Source organism: Phyllostomus hastatus, unplaced genomic scaffold, assembly GCF_019186645.2.
Source record: "Phyllostomus hastatus isolate PE091 unplaced genomic scaffold, TTU_PhHast_1.1 phas_contig_152, whole genome shotgun sequence".
In the NCBI taxonomy this organism is placed as follows: domain Eukaryota; kingdom Metazoa; phylum Chordata; class Mammalia; order Chiroptera; family Phyllostomidae; genus Phyllostomus; species Phyllostomus hastatus.
In genome coordinates, this window is record NW_025333622.1 from 14,699,277 (window position 1) to 14,719,905 (window position 20,629).

Consider the following 20,629-nt stretch of genomic DNA (forward strand, 5'->3'; position numbering starts at 1 on the left):
AGAGAGGGGAAGAGAGAGAGTGTGAGTGAGCGCATGTGCAAGTTTGTTGTTGCACTTACCTATGCATGCATTGGTTGGTTCTTGCATGTGCCCTGACCAGGGATCAAACCCACAACCTTGGTGTATTGGGATGACGCTCTAACCAACTGAGTTGCCTGACCAGGATCCTAGTGAAGTGATTTGATTATCTTAGCATGTTGTTTCATTTTTCCTTCATTTATCAAATGTTTGTCGAGTACTGTTTGTGTTCTAAGTCCTGGGCCAGACCAGATGGATTCCATGATAAATAAGGGACAGGCTCCCTTATTCTTAAGGAGTTTCATACTAGTGTGAGAAGAGGAAAAGTTAGCAGGAGTTTGTGGTGTTCAATTGGTGACATACTGGGTTTTTTACATCAGCTCATAGAATGGATCCCTAAACTGTATGGCAGGAAGATGTAAGATGGGATCTTAAGATTAAGTAGGATTTGGTTAAATGAAAATTGTGCAAACAGAGAGAACAGCAAGTGCAGAGCCCTAAGGCAAGAAAGCTACAGGGCAAGTTAGGGGATCTGAAAGTAGTTTGAAATGTCAGGTGCCAGTGTGAGGTGTTGGTATCACTTCTTGTAGTTAAAAGTGTGTTGTCTAAAAAGGGCAAAATAATTACATTATTAATTTGCTTAAACTGCCTATGGGTAGCTGTCACTTCCTAATTGTTTAATTTTGAGTGAATACTTTATTATCTAAAAACTCAGTTAATTCTTTCATCCATAAAATGGGAATTTTCTCATAAAATGGGAATGTAACTGTTGAAGAATAAAGCAGGTAGTACTTACAAAGCTTTTAATAAAGTGCTTGGAATGTAGTAGGTAGTCAATCAAAATTAACTGCTTATGTGGTGACGATCGCTGGTGGTGATGGTGATGATGGAATGGGATTTCTTAGGATGTTTGTGGATCCCCAGAGAGTTGTCAGGAGACTGGAAAATGACACCTATCATTTTAAGTTTTTTTCTGGGAAGAAGGAAGTGAATGACAAAAATGTTAGATCAGCACTGTCCAGTAGAGTTTTCTGTGCTGAAAGAAATATTCTCTGTCTTTACCATTCATTACAGTAGCCACCTTGTGCCTGTTGAACTATGGCTAGTGTGACTGAGAAACTGAATTAATTTTATTGAAATTAATTTAAATAGCCGTTGTGACTTGTGGCTAATGTGTTGGGCAGCATAGTTACACATCTATGGGTTGATGAATCTAATATTGAACTCTAGCACTATTTTGGAATACAGTATTTAAAAGATAGTTTTGGAAGCCTTGTCATGGGAAGTAGTGTTCACTAGGATTCATTCAGCATGGATTCACTAGGTCACATCAGAAAATAATTCTAGTTTCCTAGAATTGATGTGGCTCCTAGACTGATGAATAAAGAAATGTAGTAGTTGTAATGTATCTATACATAAGCTATTTTTCATGCTATTTTTGTGGAAAATGTGAAAAAATATGATTTAGATTTCATGAGAACAGGGATCATGTGTTCTCTGCTGAGCAAATAATAGATACTTACTAAATATTTGATGAATGAATGGAAAATAATTGACTTCACAACTGGTTGTACATGGCTATACCCAGAGATTAGAGAGTTGCTTACTGAGGATGATGGGTTTGAGGAACTGGTGTTAGGTGACTTATTCATATGTGTATTGAACTGACCCTGGAGTGGTGGCATAGAAGACAGTAGCAATGTGAAGTAATTGCCAGCATATCCTCAATGAGTGTGGATTTCTGAAAGTCCAGGTGGTTATTAGCTCATAGTAAAGACGCAGAGGTAGAAAACTGTTGCTGAATAGCATGAGAATCAGAGTAACAAGGATTTTACATGAGCGTTCAGGAATGATAGTCTGGAGTTGGCATTGGAAGAATGATAGGTACCAGCTTCATTTTCCAATGTTGGGTATGGAGTATGAGAACCTTAATAACCTGTACTTCAAAGGGCTGCATGGAAAGAGGTGCCCTGGGAAAGCCAGTTTTCAGTTAAGACAGAGAGGTAGTGAGAACTTTTAGAGGAGTTTCTTGAAAATGGAATGAAGTTCTTTGAGAATGTATTTTTCCACCTATTGGCTTTTTATTATCATCACTTAAACTTCAAAGTGTCTCTCATCTTTACAAAAAACTCTTCAACTTCATACTCTCTTTTTTTAAAAGATAGATTTTATTGATTGTGCTATTACAGTTGTCCCATTTCCCCCCCTTCACTCCCCTCTATCCTGCACACCCTCTCCCACCCACATTCCCCCACTTTAGTTCATGTCCGTGTGTCATAAGTTTTTTAGCTTCTACATTTCCATACTTTTCTTACCCTCCCCCTGTCTATTTTCTACCTTCCATCTATGCTGCTTATTCTCTGTACCTTTTCTCCCTCTCTCTTCCTCCACTCCCCTGTTGCTAACCCTCCATGTGATCTCCATTTCTGTGATTCTCTTCCTGTTCTAGTTGTTTGCTTAGTTAGTTTTTTCGTTTTAGGTGTGGTTGTTAATAATTGTGAGTTTGCTGTCATTTTACTATACATGTTTTTTCTTTATCTTCTTTTCTTAGATAAGTCCCTTTAACATTTCATAAAATAAGGGCTTGATGATGATGAACTCCTTTAACTTGACCTTATCTGGGAAGCACTTTATCTGCCCTTCCATTCTAAATAAAAGCTTTGCTGGATAGAGCAATCTGGGATGTAGGTCCTTGTCTTTCATGACTTGGAATACTTCCTTCCAGCCCTTTCTTGCTTGTAAGGTCTCTTTTGAGAAATCAGCTGACAGTCTGATGGGAACTCCTTCGTAGGTTACTGTCTCCTTATCTCTTGCTGCTTCTAGAATTCTCTTCATTTTTACCTTGGCTAATGTGATTATGATGTGCCTTGGTGTGTTCCTCCTTGGGTCCAACTTCTTTGGGGCTCTCTGAGCTTCCTGGATTTCCTGGAAGTCTATTTCCTTTGCCAGATTGGGCAAGTTCTCCTTTATGATTTGTTCAGATAACTTTTCTACTTGTTGCTCTTCCTCTTCTCCTTCTGGTACCCCTATAATTGGGATGTTGGAACATTTAAAGATGTCCTGGAGGTTCCTAAGTCTCTACTCATTTTTTTGAATTCTTGTTTCTTCATTTTTTTCTGTTTGGTTGTTTCTTTCTTCCTTCTGGTCCACTCCATTGATTTGAGTCCCAGTTTTCTTCCCATCACTATTGGTTCCCTGTGCACTTTCCTTCATTTCACTTAGTATAGCCTTCATTTTTGCATTGAATTTGTGACCAAATTCAACCAATTCTGTGAGCATCCTGATCACCAGTGTTTTGAACTGTGCATCTGATAGGTTGGCTATCTCTTCCTTGCTTAGTTGTATTTTTTCTGGAGCTTTGATCTGTTCCTCTGTTTGGGCTTTTTTTTTTTTTTTGTCTTGTCTTGTAGCGTCTGTTTTGTCGGAGGAGGGGAGCCTTAGGTGTTCACCAGGGCGGGGCAACTCAGTAGCTGGGTTGTGATGCTGTATGTGGGGGCGGGGTCAGAGGGAACAATGGCGCTTGCTTTGCTCTCCCTCGGACTTCAGTCTCTTCCGCTGCTTCCCCCAGGCAAACTGGGCCTTTCTGGTGCTAATTCCCGTGTGGGTGGGCTTGTGCACTTCTAGGACCCCGTAGGTCTCTCCACCGAACTCTCCTGTGAGGCTGGGCGTCTCTCCTTGTGCCTCAATCCCCACAGGTGTTTTTAATCAGTGCCTCCAGTCTTTATTTCCCGCTGCTGGGACCCTCGGTTGAGCACAGTGCTTTGCCTCACAGTCGCCGCCTTGCTGGGTTTGCTGGTTGCCACCCAGTGCCCTTGGTCTCCCAGCTGCTGCCTGTATGCCCAGGGTCTGCCCACTGTGGTCTTGTGCTCCCAGGATGCCTTACACACCTGGCCCACCACTCTTTGTGCCGCAACCCCTCTCCGCCCTGCTGCCCGACTCTGCCCCTCCTACCAGTCTGGATGAACGTGTCTATTTGAATTCCTTGGCTGTCCGACTTCCATACAGTTCAATTTTCTGTCAGTTCTGGTTGTTACTCTGTTTCTGAATTGTTGTCCCTATCTTGGTTGTGGGAGGAGGCACAGTGTGTCTACCTACGCCTCCATCTTGGTCGGGAGTCTACTTTCTCTAACTCTTGGTCTAAGTTGTTTTCTGCTTTATCACCAGACATTTTTGAAAGAATTGTCAACATTTGCTATACATCTCCATTTCTTCACCAGTGATGTTTTCTATCTATTTTTGTCTTGTCTCTGTCTTCACAGTTACACTGAAAACTGTTTTGCTAGGGTTACTAATGCCTTTAAAGACAGTGGCTATTTTTCTGTCCTCTTATTTTACCTCTTAGCAGCTTCCTGGTTGTCTATTGCCATGGCACAAATTACCCCCAAACTGAAAACAGCAAACATTCATTGTTTCAACATTTCTGTGGCTCAGATACCTGGATGTGGTGTGTCTGATTCAGGGTCAATCATAAGACTGCAATCAAATGTTGACTAGGACTGCCGTCATCTCAAAGGTGACTGGGGGAAGAGTCTGCTTCCAAGCTCACTCATGTGGCTCTTGGCAGATTTGAGGTCCTTGTTAGCTCTTGCTGGAGAAATCAGTCTCTTTGCCATTTGGGTCTCTTCATAGAATTACAAGCTACATGGCACCTTGCTTCTCCACGGTTGAGAATTCTGTGGAGGAGATGGGGAGGGGAGGTAATAGCCAGAGTGATTTTGTAACCTAATCTAGGAAGTGCCATTCTAGCACTTTTGCTGTATTCTGTTCATTAGAAGGGCGTTACTAGGTCCAACACACACAAGGGATAGGGGGTGGTGCTCCCACAAGAGCATGAATACTAGGAGGCAGAGTGTATTCATCTGAATGATGTTTCAGAGCCATCTTCGACTGCCTAGTACAGCAGCCTTTAACACAGTTGATTTCTCCTTCATTTGTAAAACTGTCACTTCTTTTGGGGTCTTTGGATTTCTCTGGGCTCTCCTTCTCAGTCACCTTTGTTGAACCTCTTCTACCCATTCATTAAATGTTTGAATTTCTGTAGGTGATTCATCTCCTATATTTAATTTTTCATTTGTATGTTGAATATTCATTCTTCTGTCTTTAGCTTTTACCTCTTTCCTGAGTCTAACGGTCACCTAGGACCCAGTGGAAAGGGAAGCAGTGACAGTGGAGATAGAGAAGCATACAGAATTGAAAGCTTTAAACAACACAGGACTGGGTAATTCAGTATCTCTGTGTGTATACTTCTGCAGGGGAAAGGAGAGTTGACGGGGATGGAGGAGACTAAGGTGACTCCCAGACTTTCAGATGGAGAAGGTAGGCTAGAAGCAGTGTTGGCTAACACAGTAGTCATTAGCCGTATATGGCTGTTTAAAATTATACTAATTTAAATGAAATAAGATTTAAAATTTACTTCCTCAATCGCATTAGCAATATTCCCTCTTCTCAATAGCCAGACAGGACTAGTGGTCTCTGTATTGGACAGTACAAATAAACATCATTTCCATTGTCACAGAAAGTTCTGTTGCACAGCACTGATCTGCAGTCATTGTACCTACTTCCTTTCCCCAGAGAAAAGGCAAAATAAAAGATGGCATTCTCCACTCTACCAAGAACTCTGGCTCCACAATATCCTAAGGGATCTGTGAGTTACATACAGTCTCCACCACCACCACCCAGTCGTCCTCAGAGGCAGAACACTTCCATAGTCAGGAAGGTCGTGTTGGACAGCACTGAGCTAGAGGGATGGTGGATGCCGTTCATTGACATGTTGATGGCGCTCATGGGGCAACAGGAACCTCTAGAAAGTGCTGTCCAATAGAAACATAATGTGAGACACATATGTAATTAAAGTTTTAGGGGCCACGTTTTAGAGTAAAAAGAAACTATTAGATTTTATAATTGTATAATGTATTTAATTTAACCCAAACATCCAAAATATCATTTCGACAGGTTGAAACATATTAAATTATTAATGGGCAATTTTACATTATTTTTTCAAATTAAGTCTTTGAGATCAATTGTGTACTTTTACAGCATATCTTAACTCAGATGCTAGGTTTTTCTCAGAAATACTTCATCTGTATTTAGATTTTATAAAATTTACTGTTGAAAAAGTGGACTCACATACCCAACTAGTTCCAGACATATTTAAAAGTTTTCCAGTAATAGAATCATCAGTTTTTAAATTTAATTTTTATTTATTTTTTCAATTACAGTTGACCTTCAATGTTATTTTAGTTTCAGGTGTACAACATAGTGGTTGGACATTAATATAACTGAGGAAGTGATTCCCCTGGTGAGTCTAGTACACCCCTGACACCATACATAGTTAAAATAGTATTATTGTCTATGTTCCCTATGCTGTCCTTCTCATCCCCCTGATTATTTTGTCAAAACTGCCATTTTGTACTTCTTAATTCCTTCACCCCTTTCATCCAGCCCCCACAAGCACCCTCCCACCTGATAACCTTCAGTTTGTTCTCAGTATCTAGGAGTTTATTTGTTTTGTTTGTCCATTTTTGTTTTTTAGAGTTCACATATAAGTGAAGTAAAATCTGTTTTTCTCTGTCTGGCTTATTTCACTTATAATAAGCTCTAGGTCTATCCCTGTTATTACAAATGGTAAGATTTCATTTTTTATGGCTGAGTAGTAGTCCACTTTATATATGCACCACATCTTTTTCTAATTGTTGATGGACACTCAAGTTGCTTCCATATCTTGGTTATCATAAATAAAGCTGCAGTGAACAAAGGGGTGCATTAATATCTTTCTGAATTATTGTTTTAAATTTCAAGAGGTGTGATTGCTGGATCACATGATAGTTCTATTTTTAATTTTTTGAGTAGCCTCCATACTGTTTTTGGTGGTGGCCGTAGCAATTTGCACTCCCACCAGCAGTGCGTATTTGCTCCACATCCTCACCAACACTTGTTTGTTATTTATTGATGATAGCTGTCTGTACCTCATGGTGGTTTTAATTTGCATTTCTCTGGTGATTAGTAACATTCAACATTTTTTCATGGTTTTTGGCCATTTGTACATCCTCTTTGGGTAAGTGCTAATATAGATTGCCTATTTTTAAATCAGATTGTCTTCTTAGTTTTAAGTTGTATGAGTTCCTTATATATATTGGATATTAATCTTTCATTGGATGTATCACTGGTAAATATCTTCTCTCATTCAGTAGGTGGTTGTTTCATTTTGTTGATGGGTTCCTTTGCTGTGAAAAACCTTTTTAGTTCAATGTAGTCCCATTTATATATTTATTTATTTTTATTTTTCTCTTGCATGGAGGATACATATCCAAAAAATATTACTAAGAGCAATGTCAGAGAGTTTACTGCCTATGTTTTCTTCTAGGAGTTTTATGATTTAGAGTCTTACATTTAAGTCTTTAATCCATTTTGAGTTTATTCTTGTATATGGTGTAAAAAAGTGGTCTAGTTTCATTTTTTTTGCATGTATCTGTTGAGTTTTTCCAACACCATTTATTGAATAGACTTTACGCCATTTTATTGTATAGTCTTTACTCCATTGTATATTCTTGCCTTCTTTGTCATAGGTTAATTGACTCTTTATTTCTGGGCTCTTGATTCTGTTTCATTGATATATGTTTCTGTTTTTATGCCTGTACCATGCTGTTTTGATTTTTGTAGCCTTGCATAGTTTGATATCAGATAGCATACTATCACCAACTTTTTTCTTTTTTCTCAAGATTGCTGTGGCTATTATTGGGTTCTTTTGTGATTCCATATAAATTTTAGGACTATTTGTTCTGGTTCTGTGAAAAATGTCATTGGTATTTTGATAGGGATTGCATTTAAATCTAAAATTGCTTTGGGTAGCGAGGGCATTTTAAACATGTTGATTCTTCCTATTTGTGAGCATGGAATATGCTTCCATTTATTTGTATCTTCAGTTTGTTTCTTCAGTGTTTTTAAATTGTTTTCAAGTATAGGACTTTTACCTTCTTGGTTCAATTTACTTTTAGATGCAATTGTAAATGGGATTGTTTTCTTAATTTATCTTTCTCATAGTTTATTATTGGTGTATTAAAGTGCTACCAATTTTGAATATTTTTTTGGTGGACTCTGTAGGGTCCTCTATGCATAGTATCATGTCATCTGGAAATGACAGATTTACTTCTTTAAAAAAATTTTTGAGTGTCCCAGGTTCGATTCCCAGCCAGGGTACATTCCTGGGTTGCAGGCCATAACCCCCAGCAACCACACATTGATGTTTCTCTCTCTCTATCTCCCTCCCTTCCCTCTCTAAAAATAAATAAATAAAATCTTTAAAAAAAACATAAAAAAAAATTTTTTTGATCTCTTTTTAAAAAAAAATTTTATTGTCTGATTGCTATGGCTAGAAGCCCCACTACTGTGTTGAATAGAATTGGTGAAAGTGGTCTTCCTCGTCTTGTCTCTGATCTTAAGACTTTTAGCTTTTCATTGTTGAGTATGATGTTAGTTGTGTTTGTCATAATGACCTTTGCTATGTTGAGGTATGTTTTCTCTGTTCCCATTTTGCTGAGAGTTTTTATCATAAATGGATGTTGGATTTTGTCAGATGCCTTTTCTGCATCTATTGATACAATCATATAATTTCTGTCCTTTGTTTTATTTATGTGGTGTATCATTTTGATTGATTTGAAGCTATTAAGTTGATTTGCAAGATATTAACTTTACATCCCAGGGATAAATTCCAGTTGATCACATTGTATGATCTTTTTAATGTATTGCTGAATTAGGTTTGCTAATATTTTGTTGAGTATTTTTTGCATCTGTGTTCATCAGGTATATTGGCCCATGTTTTTCTTATTTTATAATGTCTTTGTTTGGTTTTGGAATCAGGGTAAGCTGTCCTTATAAAATGAGTTTGAGAGCATTCTTTCTTGAATTTTTTGGATTAGTTTGAGAAGTATAGGTGTTAATTCTTCTTTGAATGTTTGGTAGAATTTATCTGTGAAGCCATCTTGTCTAGGACTTTTGTTTGTTGGGAGTTTGATTAATGATTGATTTCTTTTGTAGTTAACTAGTCTGTTCATATTTTCTATTTCTGTTTTTTCAGTCTTGGAAGATTGTATGATTCTAGGAATTTATCCTTTTTATCCTGGTTGTTCAATATGTTGGTGTATAGTTGTTTGTAATATTTTCTTATAATCCTTTGTATTTCTGTGGTGTCAGTTGTTACTTCTCTTTCATTTTCAATTTTATTATTTTTGGTCCTCTTTTTTTTCTTGACTGGTCTGGGTAAAGGTTTATTAGTTTTGTTTATTGTATTAGGAACTAGCTCTTGGTTTCATTGATCTTTTGTAGTGTTTTCTTGGATGCTGTTAATTTCTTTTCTTTTTTAATAATTTTTTTAAAGATTTATTTATTTATTTATTTTTAGGGAGGGAAGGGGGGGAGAGAGAGAGAGGGAGAGGGAGAGGGAGAGGGAGAGAGAGAGGGAAGGAAACATCAATGTGCGGTTGCTGGGGGTTATGGCCTGCAACCCAGGAATGTACCCTGGCTGGGAATTGAACCTGGGACACTTTGGTTCCCAGCCCGCGCTCAATCCACTGAGCTACGCCAGCCAGGGTGGATGCTGTTAATTTCTGCTCTGATCTTTATTATTTGCTTCCTTCTCTTCACTTTGGGCTTTGTGATTTTTATTTTTTTTTAATTTTGACTTCAGAATTTTATTTTAAAGGTTGTACAAGGCCAGATTATTAAGCTGTTGCAAATCAGGAAATTTATTAAATGCATGAGATAAAAGAGAAAACAGAGGAAATTGAAATGACAAAGTAAACACATTTTCCATTTTGTACAACTATCCGGTAGTAATGGAACCATTCCATTAACTATTGATTAACTAGTTAAACATGCAAAAGTAACCATTTAGATTTATCTCTGTACATGAATCATGTTATTAATGTGATTTCTAGACCATTTGATAAATTAAAATACTTGTTTCTCAACATATAAATGTTTTTAATGAAACATTATATTAATTGAAAGTATAGAATTTTAGGCACTTGACTGAAATTAAGGCATGGGTCACCTTAGAAAAATATCACTAAAGACTGATATTTCGTATCTGGATATGTTTCCTTTTGAGTGTGCTTTTAGTGTGTCTGATTCTTTTAAATTCAGTCTATTTGGATGGCATGAAGTAGAGTGAAATGGGTAGCTTGTTCACAAATACAAATCTTCTGAGGTATCCTGAGAAATCTTCTGAGATATCACTCAGATACATGTTCAGGACTATGCTTAGCATGATCTTAGTCACCAAGTTCAGCTTGTAGATTCGAAACTGCCAACTGAACTGTTGTATCAAAGGGATACTCTAATTTTCCACCAATAATATCTTGTTTTAATTAATTGAAGAACAAATAATACTGAATTAGTTCTTCATGAAGATAATTTGGTTCTGAGGAATAAAACTTAACTTGAAAATGCAGACAATAGGGTAAACCAGTTTTTATGTGCTTTTTAATACTCTTTGGGATTTTATTTATTTTTAGAGAGAGGAAAAGGGAGGGAGGAAGAGAGGGAGAGAAACTTTGGTGTCAGAAGCATCGATCAGTTGCCTCCTGTAGGTGCCCTGACTGGGGACTGAACCTACAACCCAGGCATGTGCCCTGACTGGGAATCAAGCTGGCAACCTTTTGCTTTGTGGGATGATGCCTAACCAACAGAGCCACACCAGTCAGGGCCATTTTGATACTATTTGTGCCATCTAGCCAATGTGCTGCTTGTGCCAAATCCATAAATCTCTGTCCAAATTGTCACTTTCAGTAAGGTCCAAGTGGTACATAATCTGATCAAACAGCTCTTGATGTTTGGCTTTTTTAGCAAGTCCACACTAACATCAGTACCATCCTGAAGGGACATCCAACACATGATGGACTTACAATCTCCAGCTGCAGGAATGTATGTAGCAGTTCATTGAGATCCTTGCAGTCATTTCTTTTCAGCATTTTATGTATTGACCGATGCCTGAGTGTTCTGTGAAAGAAGCTCAGCACGTCTGTTACTGGTCTGGGATGACCATGCTTTGTGACCAGAGGGGAGAGGTCCCAAGCAAGATTGAGGAGGGGTGGCTGCTCCAGAGATGTCAAGAAATGGCAGCCTGAGTTGTAAACTCACCCTGTACTCATTCCCTGGAGGACTGGGCTTTCTTTGTTCTTATTTCTAGTAGTTCCTTTTGGTGTAAGGTTACATTGTAGATTTGAGATTTTTTTTCGTGTGTTTATTTTTCAAGGTGGGTTGTACAGCTGTGACTTTCCCTCTTAGAACTGCTTTGGCTGTGTCCCGTAGGTTTTATTTTGTTGTAATGATATTTCATTTGTTTTAAAGTATCTTTTGATTTCTTCCTTGATCTGACTGTTACCATTCATTTTCAGTAGCATATTTAGCCTCTGTGTGTTTATATGTTTCTCAGTTTTCTTCTTGTAATTGATTATTAATTTCATACCATTGTGATTGGAGAAGATGCTTGGTATGATCTCATTATTCTTAAATTTAATGAAACTTGTTTTGTGGCCTAATACGTGGTTTGTTCTGGAAAACATTTTATATATTCTTGAAAAGAATGTGTATTATGCTGCTTTGGGGTGAAATATTCTAAAAGTATCATTTTGATCAATCTGGATTAAGGTGTCATTTAAGGCTACTTTGATCCTTATTGATTTTCTGTCTGGATGATCTATCCATTGATATCAATGGGGTATTACTATGACTGTTACTGTCATTCTTTCCCCTTATGTGTGTCAAAATTGGTTTTATATATTTAGGTGCTTCTACCTTGAGTATGTAAATGTTTACAAGGGTAATATCCTTTTGTTGGATTCATCTCTTTATAATGATGTAATGTCCTTCATTGTCTCTTTTTATAGCCTTTTTTAAAAGTCTGTTTTGTCTGCTATAAGTATTGCTACCTTAGGCTTTTGTTTTTCCATTTCCATTTGTACTAATTAGCTTTCTCCATCTCATTACTTTTAGTCTGTGTTTTTTGTTTTGATTTGAAGTGGGTCTCTTACAGGCAGCATAGGTCTTGTTTTCTTATTCTTCAGTCACCTTTGTCTTTTGATTGGTACATTTAATCCATTTACATTTAAAGTAGTTATTGATGGTTATGTAGTTGCCATTTTATCATTCATAATTTAACATTTTTTTCTTAGTTTTTAAGAAGTCCTTTTACTATTTCTTGCAATACTGGTTTGGTGGTGATGAACTCCTTTAGCCTTTTTTTTTTTTTTTTTTGGTCTGGGATGCTCTTTACCTTTCCTTTGATTCTGAATGATATCTTTGCTGTGTAGAGTGATCTTGGTTGTAGCTTCTTGTTTTTCATTACTTTGAATATTTCTTGACAGTCCCTTCTAGTGTGCTAAGTTTCTGTTGAGAAATCAGTTGACGATCTTATGGGAGCTCCCCTGTGGGCAACTGACTGCTTTTCTCTTGCTGCTCTAAACATTTTCTCTTTGTCTTTAACCTTTGGCATTTTAATTATGTGTCTTGGTGTGGGCCTCTCTGGGTTCATCATGTTTGGGACTTTATACTTCCTGGGCTTGTATGTCTATTTCCTTAGCGAGGTTAAGAAAGTTTTCCATCATTATTTGTTCAGATAGTTTCTCTCTTTCTTGCTCTCTCTATTCTTCTGGTGCCTATGATGTAGATGTTGGTGTGCTTGGTGTTGTCCCATAAGTCCCTTAAACTATCACAATTTTTTTTATTCCTTTTTCTTTCATTCTGATTGTTTTCTGCTACTTTGTCTTTGAATTGATGATTTGATTCTCAGCTTCATCTAATTTGTTGTTGATTCTTTCTAGTGTATTCTTAATTGAATTCTTTTTTGTGACTTTTTATGGTTTCTATGTCCTTTTCTATGTTTCCTGTTTCTTTGTTGAAGTTCTTAGTAAGTTTATCTATTCTTTCCCTAAGTTCATAAACAGTGTTTTGAACTCTGTATCTGGTAGATTGCTTGCCTCCTTTTTGTCTTTTTTTCCCCTTAAGTTGTGTCCTGTTCTTTTATTTGTGACATGTTTCTTTGTCTCCTCATTTTGGCTGCCTCTTAGGGTTTGTTTCTATTTATTAGGTAGATCTGCTATATCATCCAGTCTTGGCCTTATGTAGTAGGTGTCTGTGGGGCCCAGTGGCTCGGTATCACTGTTCACCTGAGTCAGGTGTTTCATGAGTGTCTCTTGTGTGGCTTATGTGTGTCCTCCTGTAGTAGTTGAGCCTTGGTTTCTTTTGGCATGTTGTGGAAGGGACTGACCCACAGATTGACTGGCTGTGAGTGATGAGCATGACTACAGAGGACAGACTGCTATGTGGGTCTGACTGCATGGAGTGGGATGTGCCTCAGTAGTGCTTTGGTGCTGAGACCACTCTTTGGTGTTGTTTGTGGAGCTAATGGGGTAGTTGCTCTGTTTTGATCTGAAGCTGCCCACTGGGTGTCTTGGTCCTTGGGCCTTTTAGTAGGGGCTCTTGTGCAGGCCCAGGTCAGCCACGCCTATGTCCAGCCCAGGACTACCCAATAGGAGCTACAAAGTGATCTGTGGTTGGTAGCTGTCTGGGCTGGGGTTGGAGGCACCTGGGAGATGCTGTGCTGTGAACTGAGACCCATTTGGAAAATTTTGACTTTTAAGAAGAAAAGAAACAGATTTCCTCTAATTTTTTTGCTATTCTTACACACACACACACACACACACACACATATACATTTAACATACACATGACTTTGGATATGCATTTAACATATTTATGATAGTGGATATACATTTAATGTACTCATGACTTTTGAGTATGTGCATTTAACATACGGTAAATGAAAGTGGATGTACATTTAACATAACGTGTGTTACACAACACACATAACATACATTTAGAAGTCATGAGTACGTTAAATGTATATCCACTTTCATTTACCATATTATAAACATTTTTTATCAGACATTGGTTGTAAATATATCTTTTGGTAGGTGCCAGTGTAAGTCATCAAGATTTAACTTAAATATTTCTCAGTTGAATTTTACTAATAAAGCTGGTATATCATAATTCATAATGTAGCTGGTTTTCTCTACATTTTGGATCATTTAAGTATATTGGTTTCCTCTTTATGGAATTAATGGATTAAAAAAGTGAATGTTTTTAAGACCCTTAACCATTTTAAAACTTTGTTTCCTAATTTCAAGAAAAAAAACAAATACTTTGAATTCAAATGCTTTTATTAAGGAGATAAATAAAACAGTGTGTACCTATAGTTTTTCACTTAAAATTTTAATATTTAGGAAATGTTTTATACATTGAAAAAGAATTGTACAATTACTGCTTTGTTCCCTACCACCTAGCTTAAGAAAATATCTTAGAGTTAAAAACTTATGTAGCTCTGCCTGATTACAGATGTCTTTATAATGTTGTAGATGTTTTGTCTTATCCAAAAATACCTAATCCAAGATCTTTTGGGCTAGAATTCAGAATTTCTAATTTAAATAAGTTGATATGCCACGTATCTATATATTATCTAACTTTCCAAGCAAGGTTGGGGAGTATTCCTCCCAACTCCTTCATCAAACACATTGGTATTGATGTATCAGTTCAGGGATGGTTTTGCCACCAAATAGGTTACAAAAGCTTTTGGGTTTTCAGAGGATTTTGGAATTCAGGTTTGTGGATATTGGCTTGTGAACATGTGCACCTTTTCACTGTGTTTGTTCATGCAGTTTAATGAGTCTGGTAGGATTTGTTGAACTTTGTGTTGAACTGATCATAATATATGAGATGTGGGTATAAAAGGAAAGATAATATGACTACAATCCAAACAATTTTTAATATTTTAGGATTTTAAGAACTCAGGATATTAGTGAGGATTTGGAGTCATTGGGGGAAGGCTATACAACCTAAAACTTGACTCTTTCAAACTAAGTGGCACAGATTCCTGATGTAAGTGGAGAACAGCTATGATTAATAAATAACCTTGTATTTGCTTCTGAGTGTCTGCTTGACAAGATATTTGTCATGCTGAGAACTCATGCTGAGACCTTACAATTAACTTAATTAACTGATTGGTAAGAATTATTTTAAAAAACCACAATTAACTTGATTGTAGTTTTAAGTGCCACTGCTGCTCCTAGCAGAGGTGTTCTTTTCGGTGGGTATGCCTCCAAAATAGTGCTGCCTTAGGCACATGGCTCTGTAATTTTACGTCTCTAGGAGAATCAGATTAAGGTCATACAACCTGAATGCCTGGTGTTGGAAACCTGATATGCTACATTCTGAGGGTGGAAGCAGAGATACTTGTGCTCTTTAATTTGTAGGTTCTCCACCCTCCTATCCACCAACCTCCTGCTACTCATGGAGACTTTATCAGCCTGGGACCTAGCCCAATAATTACCATATAATAGTGTGAATGGTTGAGGTCCTTATTTAAGCCTTTAGTTTATTGTATATCTGTGTGTGTGTGTGTGTGTGTGTGTGTGTGTGTGTGTATATATATATATAAAAGTAAAATGGTTTACAAAGAAAGAAAAGTGTACATGTTGGTGGGGGGGGAAATGGAGACAATTGTACTTGAACAACAATAAAAAAATGTTAGGAAAAAAGTGTACATGTAAAGGAAATACCGGCCTCATCTGACCTTTCAGAAATAGCTTATTATCCAAGTAATTTCTGTGTATAGACAAACATACATATGTATATACTTTTGTATACTGATAGGATTGTATTATATAGTTCTGTGTGATTGTATTATATAGCTCTGTAACTTGCCTCCCCCCACCCTTCATAATATATCATGGAATTCTTTATGGAGGTTGTCATTATAGACAATTTACTCAAGGATTTTTTTTTTAATAGATTTTATTCATTCATTTTTTTCAGAGAGGGAAGGGAGGGAGAAAGAGAGAGAGAGAGAGAAACATCAATGTGTGGTTGCTGGGGGTCATGGCCTGTAATCCAGGCATGTACCCTGACTGGGAATCGAACCTGCAACACTTTGGTTCGAACCCCGCACTCAATCCACTGAGCTACGCCAGCCAGAGCTAAGGATTTTTTTTTAACAGTAGTATTTTATTCCATGGCTTGGAGATACCATTATTTAATCATTTCTTGTTGGTGAAAATTTAAGTTGTTCTTTCTCTTTTGTGCTGGCAGAAATAATACAATAATTGAACATCATTGCACATATAACCTTGAACATGTGAAATATGTCTTATAGAGAATAATTTTAAAAGTGAGACTTCTAGGTCAGAGGTATGCACATTTAATATTTATTTGATTGATTCTGTCAAATTGTCCTTGAATGGGATTTAAAAAATTTGGTCTGTTGTTAATCTTTTCATAGAGTTCCTAAGGTAGCAGCATATTTCTTGCCCCTATTGGCATTTATAACCCTTTAATAAAATGGACAGAATATTTAAAAATGTTGAAGTACAGTATTTTAAAATAGTCAACTCATTTTCTGATAGTAAATGCTGATTAGTGATTTGTGTAATCCATCACAGCATATTGCACTGGTAATTTTGAGATTTAGGTCAGAATTTCACATATAATGCTTTAAATAGCTAGTGGCTGATATATTTTCTGATTCAATTTATAAATATGTCATAGCACATCTATGTTTGCCTATCTAATTGTAATTAATCTGAAGTAGAGTACTATGTTGCCATGAAAGGATTTTCTACTTTCGTTTGATTTATGAATATTTAGTTTTCCACTGGACACTTGGGTTGTGGAAAGCTGTTATTATCCTTCTAATCTGTGAGGAAGGAGTGTGTGTGAGACTGCTGTTTGCAGTTGCATGTTATGCTTGTAGCTATTTGTGGGAAGATCGAGAATTACAGGCTAACATATAATCATTGTATGTGTAAATATTTTTTATTTTTAGGCCCCTGGGTATACTCCAGGATTTCTGAGTGGGTGTATATGGGTGTCTGTGGGGTGGGGCCAGGCTGGCTGGTGTTCTCGCTCATTGTAGGTATCGAGACCAATGCTGTTCTTGTAGGGAAAAATGATTGTGGAATTTTCTAGTATTTTTCTTTTAATGGTTTTTCTGACCTAGCTGACAAGCTTTGTGTGTGAATATGTAGTAGTGGCCAGGTTGGAACTTGGTTTTGTTGTTGTTTTATTTTAAGACCTCATGGAGATTTGTAATGAACATGGGAAGGAGGATTTAGATGTTAAAAACCCTAGATCACAAAGAACTGACCTCCACAGTTATGCCTTTTCCACCTTCCATGTTTTTTTGTTTTGTTTCAGAAGCATTTTTCTGCTTCCTTTTGGAGACTTTGAGGTGGATTATTTTGTTACTACTTTTTTATGACCATCTGTATACTCTTGTTAAGGGATAGGATAGTACTTTTTCTGTTTGCATTTAAAATTGAAGTTTTCCAGAAGGAACTTTATTAAAGAATTAAGGGAGGAAAACCCAGTATCTCATTCCCCCCAACATATATAGAAGGTTTTTAAGAATAAGAAATGGGTTATTAAAAGCAATAAATGTTTATTGAAAAAATTATAAAATAGCAAGAACAGGATACTACTTTCTTATTCTAACCTTTAGTTGACATTTGCTAGACTGACAGAGCTTATAGGATATGTAGATTTATTTCCTTCTACTAACTCTATCACAGATTGATGCTGGAGAATGGATGTTATATAGTGATATTTAATGTCTAAAGTTGACTGGCTTTGACGTCCTTGACAGCCTGATCTTTTCTCTTTTCCTCCCCTCCGCCGAGTATTCATCTGTCTGTAAACATACCATGACTGAGTGCATGCTGTGTGCCACGTATGGTAGTAAGGGCTATGGACGAGGTACACTGATCAACAAGGGGGTGTTTCTGTGTATAACAATCCTATTTTATTTTAATTTTATTTTTTAAAGATTTTATTTATTTTTAGAGAAAGAGGAAGGGAGGGAGAGAGAGAGGGAGATCAAACATTGATGTACACGCCCCCAATTGGGGACCTGACCCATGACCTAGGCATGTGCCCTGTCTGGGAATCAAACTGGCGACCTTCTGTTTTCAGGCTAGCGCTCAACCCACTGAGCCACACCAGCCAAGGCCAATGATCCTATTTTAATAGAGTTTATGGTATACTAAGAAATACAGACAAAAATCTAAAGAAAGTAATGATAAGTTGCAGTAAATCTTAGGAAGCAAACAGAATTGTGTTCTCTATAGTTCCAGTTACTACCTGGTTCTGCAGTGAGTAATATTTATATTATCACCATATTGTAAATTATTTACTGGCTTTCTACTTACAGAATTTTTTGTAGACACAGAAAAGGAGATAGTTATATATCAAAAAATAAATGTTACACACCTTGACAATATAAAAGTAATGGCATATGTCGTTAATGGGATGTAGCTGAGTGTATTGAATCCCAGATTCCTCATCTTATACTGAGGTGGGGATTTACAACTTGGAATTTGATAGAGAAAAAAAGAAACAGAAGTTACATTACTTAAAATTATAAAGTGAGTCATTAGAAAAATTAAAAATGAACTGTAACCCAGCAAAAGTTGGGGGGAAAAAAGTGGTTATGAACAAAATTCCTCACCTTTTATGGGGACTCAAGAAATATATTTAAAAATTTAGATAACAAAAATATAGATATTTACTTTATTTCACAAGGCCTGCAGGCCAAATCCAGCCCTCCACTTTGCTTTATCCAGCCCGGCACCTTGTTTCTACCTGGCAGCAGCGAGCTCCTTGCCCTTAGTTAAGGAGTAGTTACATTTATGCAGTTCTAAAATTACATTTGGCCCTTTGAAGGCAACTGTGAGGCTGATGTGGCCCCTGGTGAAAATGAGTTTGACACCCCTGCTTTATTTCATATACAGGGGTGGACAAAGGTAGGTTTACAGTTGTAAGTACATGAAATGGTTTATTCTTGTATTTTTTATTAATTATTGTATTATTTATGTGTATTACAATGTAAATCTACTTTTGCCCATCCCTGTATATTCACTGACCACCTTCTGTGTGCAGGCCCCATTCTGGGCGCTGAGGTAGAGCAGTGAACAGCAAAGGGAAAGTTTGTTGTCCTTGTGGCACTTTTATTTGCATGAAGGAGACTGATGATAAACAAAACAGAGATGTGTAACAGATTGCATATTAGGTGGTAATAAGTGCTGTGAAGCAAGAGTTAAATAATTTAGCATTATGGAGGTAACTAATAGAATTAAAAGCAGAGTGGTCAAAAGTAGTTGTCTCTAATGAAGAGGACTGAGGGGATAGGCTTTTTATTTTTTGAGTTTTTATTTCTACATACATGTATTACTCATTTAATAATAATATATTTTTTAAAGATTTTATTTATTTATTTTTAGAGAGGGGAGGGAGGGAGAGAGAGAGGGGGAGAGAGAGAGAGAGAGAGGGAGAGAGAAACATCAATGTGAGGTTGCTGGGAGTCATGGCCTGCAACCCAGGCATGTACCCTGACTGGGAATCGAACCTGCGACACTTTGGTTCGCAGCCCGCTCTCAACCCACTGAGCTATGCCAGCCAGGGCTAATAGTAATATTTAATGTCACAAGTTAAGTATATTAATACCATATGGCACCAAAATGTACACCAAATATACTTGGCTCCAACATTTTTGAAGAGTATTATTTAAATGAAAAACCATAACATCAGGACCACAATAATATAACACTTCACATCCACCCGAATGGATATAATAAAAAATGTGGATAGTAACAAGTGTTGTTGAGAATGCGGAGATATTAGAAACCCTCAAACATTGCTAATGAGAATGTAAAATGTTGCAGTTATTTTGGAAAACAGTTTGACATTTCCTTAAAAACTTAGAGTTTTTATATGCCCACACAATTACACTCTTAGTTATATACCTAACAGAATTGTGACCATATGTCCATACAAAAACTTGCTGTCTGTATTGGGTTGGCCAAAAAGTTCATTCGTGTTTTTCTATACCATGTTTCTAGTAGTGCTTACTTGTCTTTAACTTCATTCAAAAGATTTACTTAGACTGTATTGTGACAGCTGTCACATCTGCATACATTTAAAAACCATCAAACTTGGTGAATTTTTGTGTAGCCATTTTAATATTGAAGATGGAAAAACATACTCAACATTTTTGGCTTATTATGCGTCATTATTTCAGGAAAGGTAAAAACTTGACTGAAACACAAAAAGATTGTGCAGTGTGTATGGAGAAGGAGTTGTGACTGATCGAACATGTCAAAAGTGGTTCTCAAACTTTTGTCCTGGTGATTTCTCTCCTGACAGTGCTCCATGGATGTTGGGTAGACCAGTTGAAGTTAATAGCAATCAACTTGAGACATTAATTAAGCACAGTCAATGTTACACCACACAGGAGATAGCTGACATATATACTCAAAATATCCAAATCAGTGTTGAAAATCATTTACACCAGCCTGGTTATGTTAATTGCTTTGATTTTTGGATTCCACATAAGTTAAGTGATAAAAACTTTCTTGACTTCATTTCTGTATGTGATTCTCTACTTAAACATATGGAAAACATTCTACTTTTAAAACAAATTGTGATGGACATTGAAAAGTGGATGCTTTACAATAATGTAGAATGGAAGAGATCATGGGGCATATGAAATGAATCACCACCAACCACA

At 36.9% G+C, this 20,629-nt stretch overlaps 1 protein-coding gene across 10 annotated transcripts in view; it reads left to right on the plus strand.

The window, feature by feature from the left end:
• ERC1 (ELKS/RAB6-interacting/CAST family member 1) overlaps window positions 1-20,629 on the plus strand; it is a 564,233-nt gene that overhangs the window by 4,994 nt on the left and 538,610 nt on the right. The window contains exon 2 of one of the 10 annotated variants that reach the window (XM_045830451.1): window positions 6,259-6,316. The exons of the other annotated variants lie outside the window; for them this stretch is intronic. The gene's annotated coding sequence lies outside the window, so the exon portion shown is untranslated. The remainder of the gene's footprint in view (window positions 1-6,258; window positions 6,317-20,629) is intronic. 10 annotated transcript variants of the gene reach the window in all.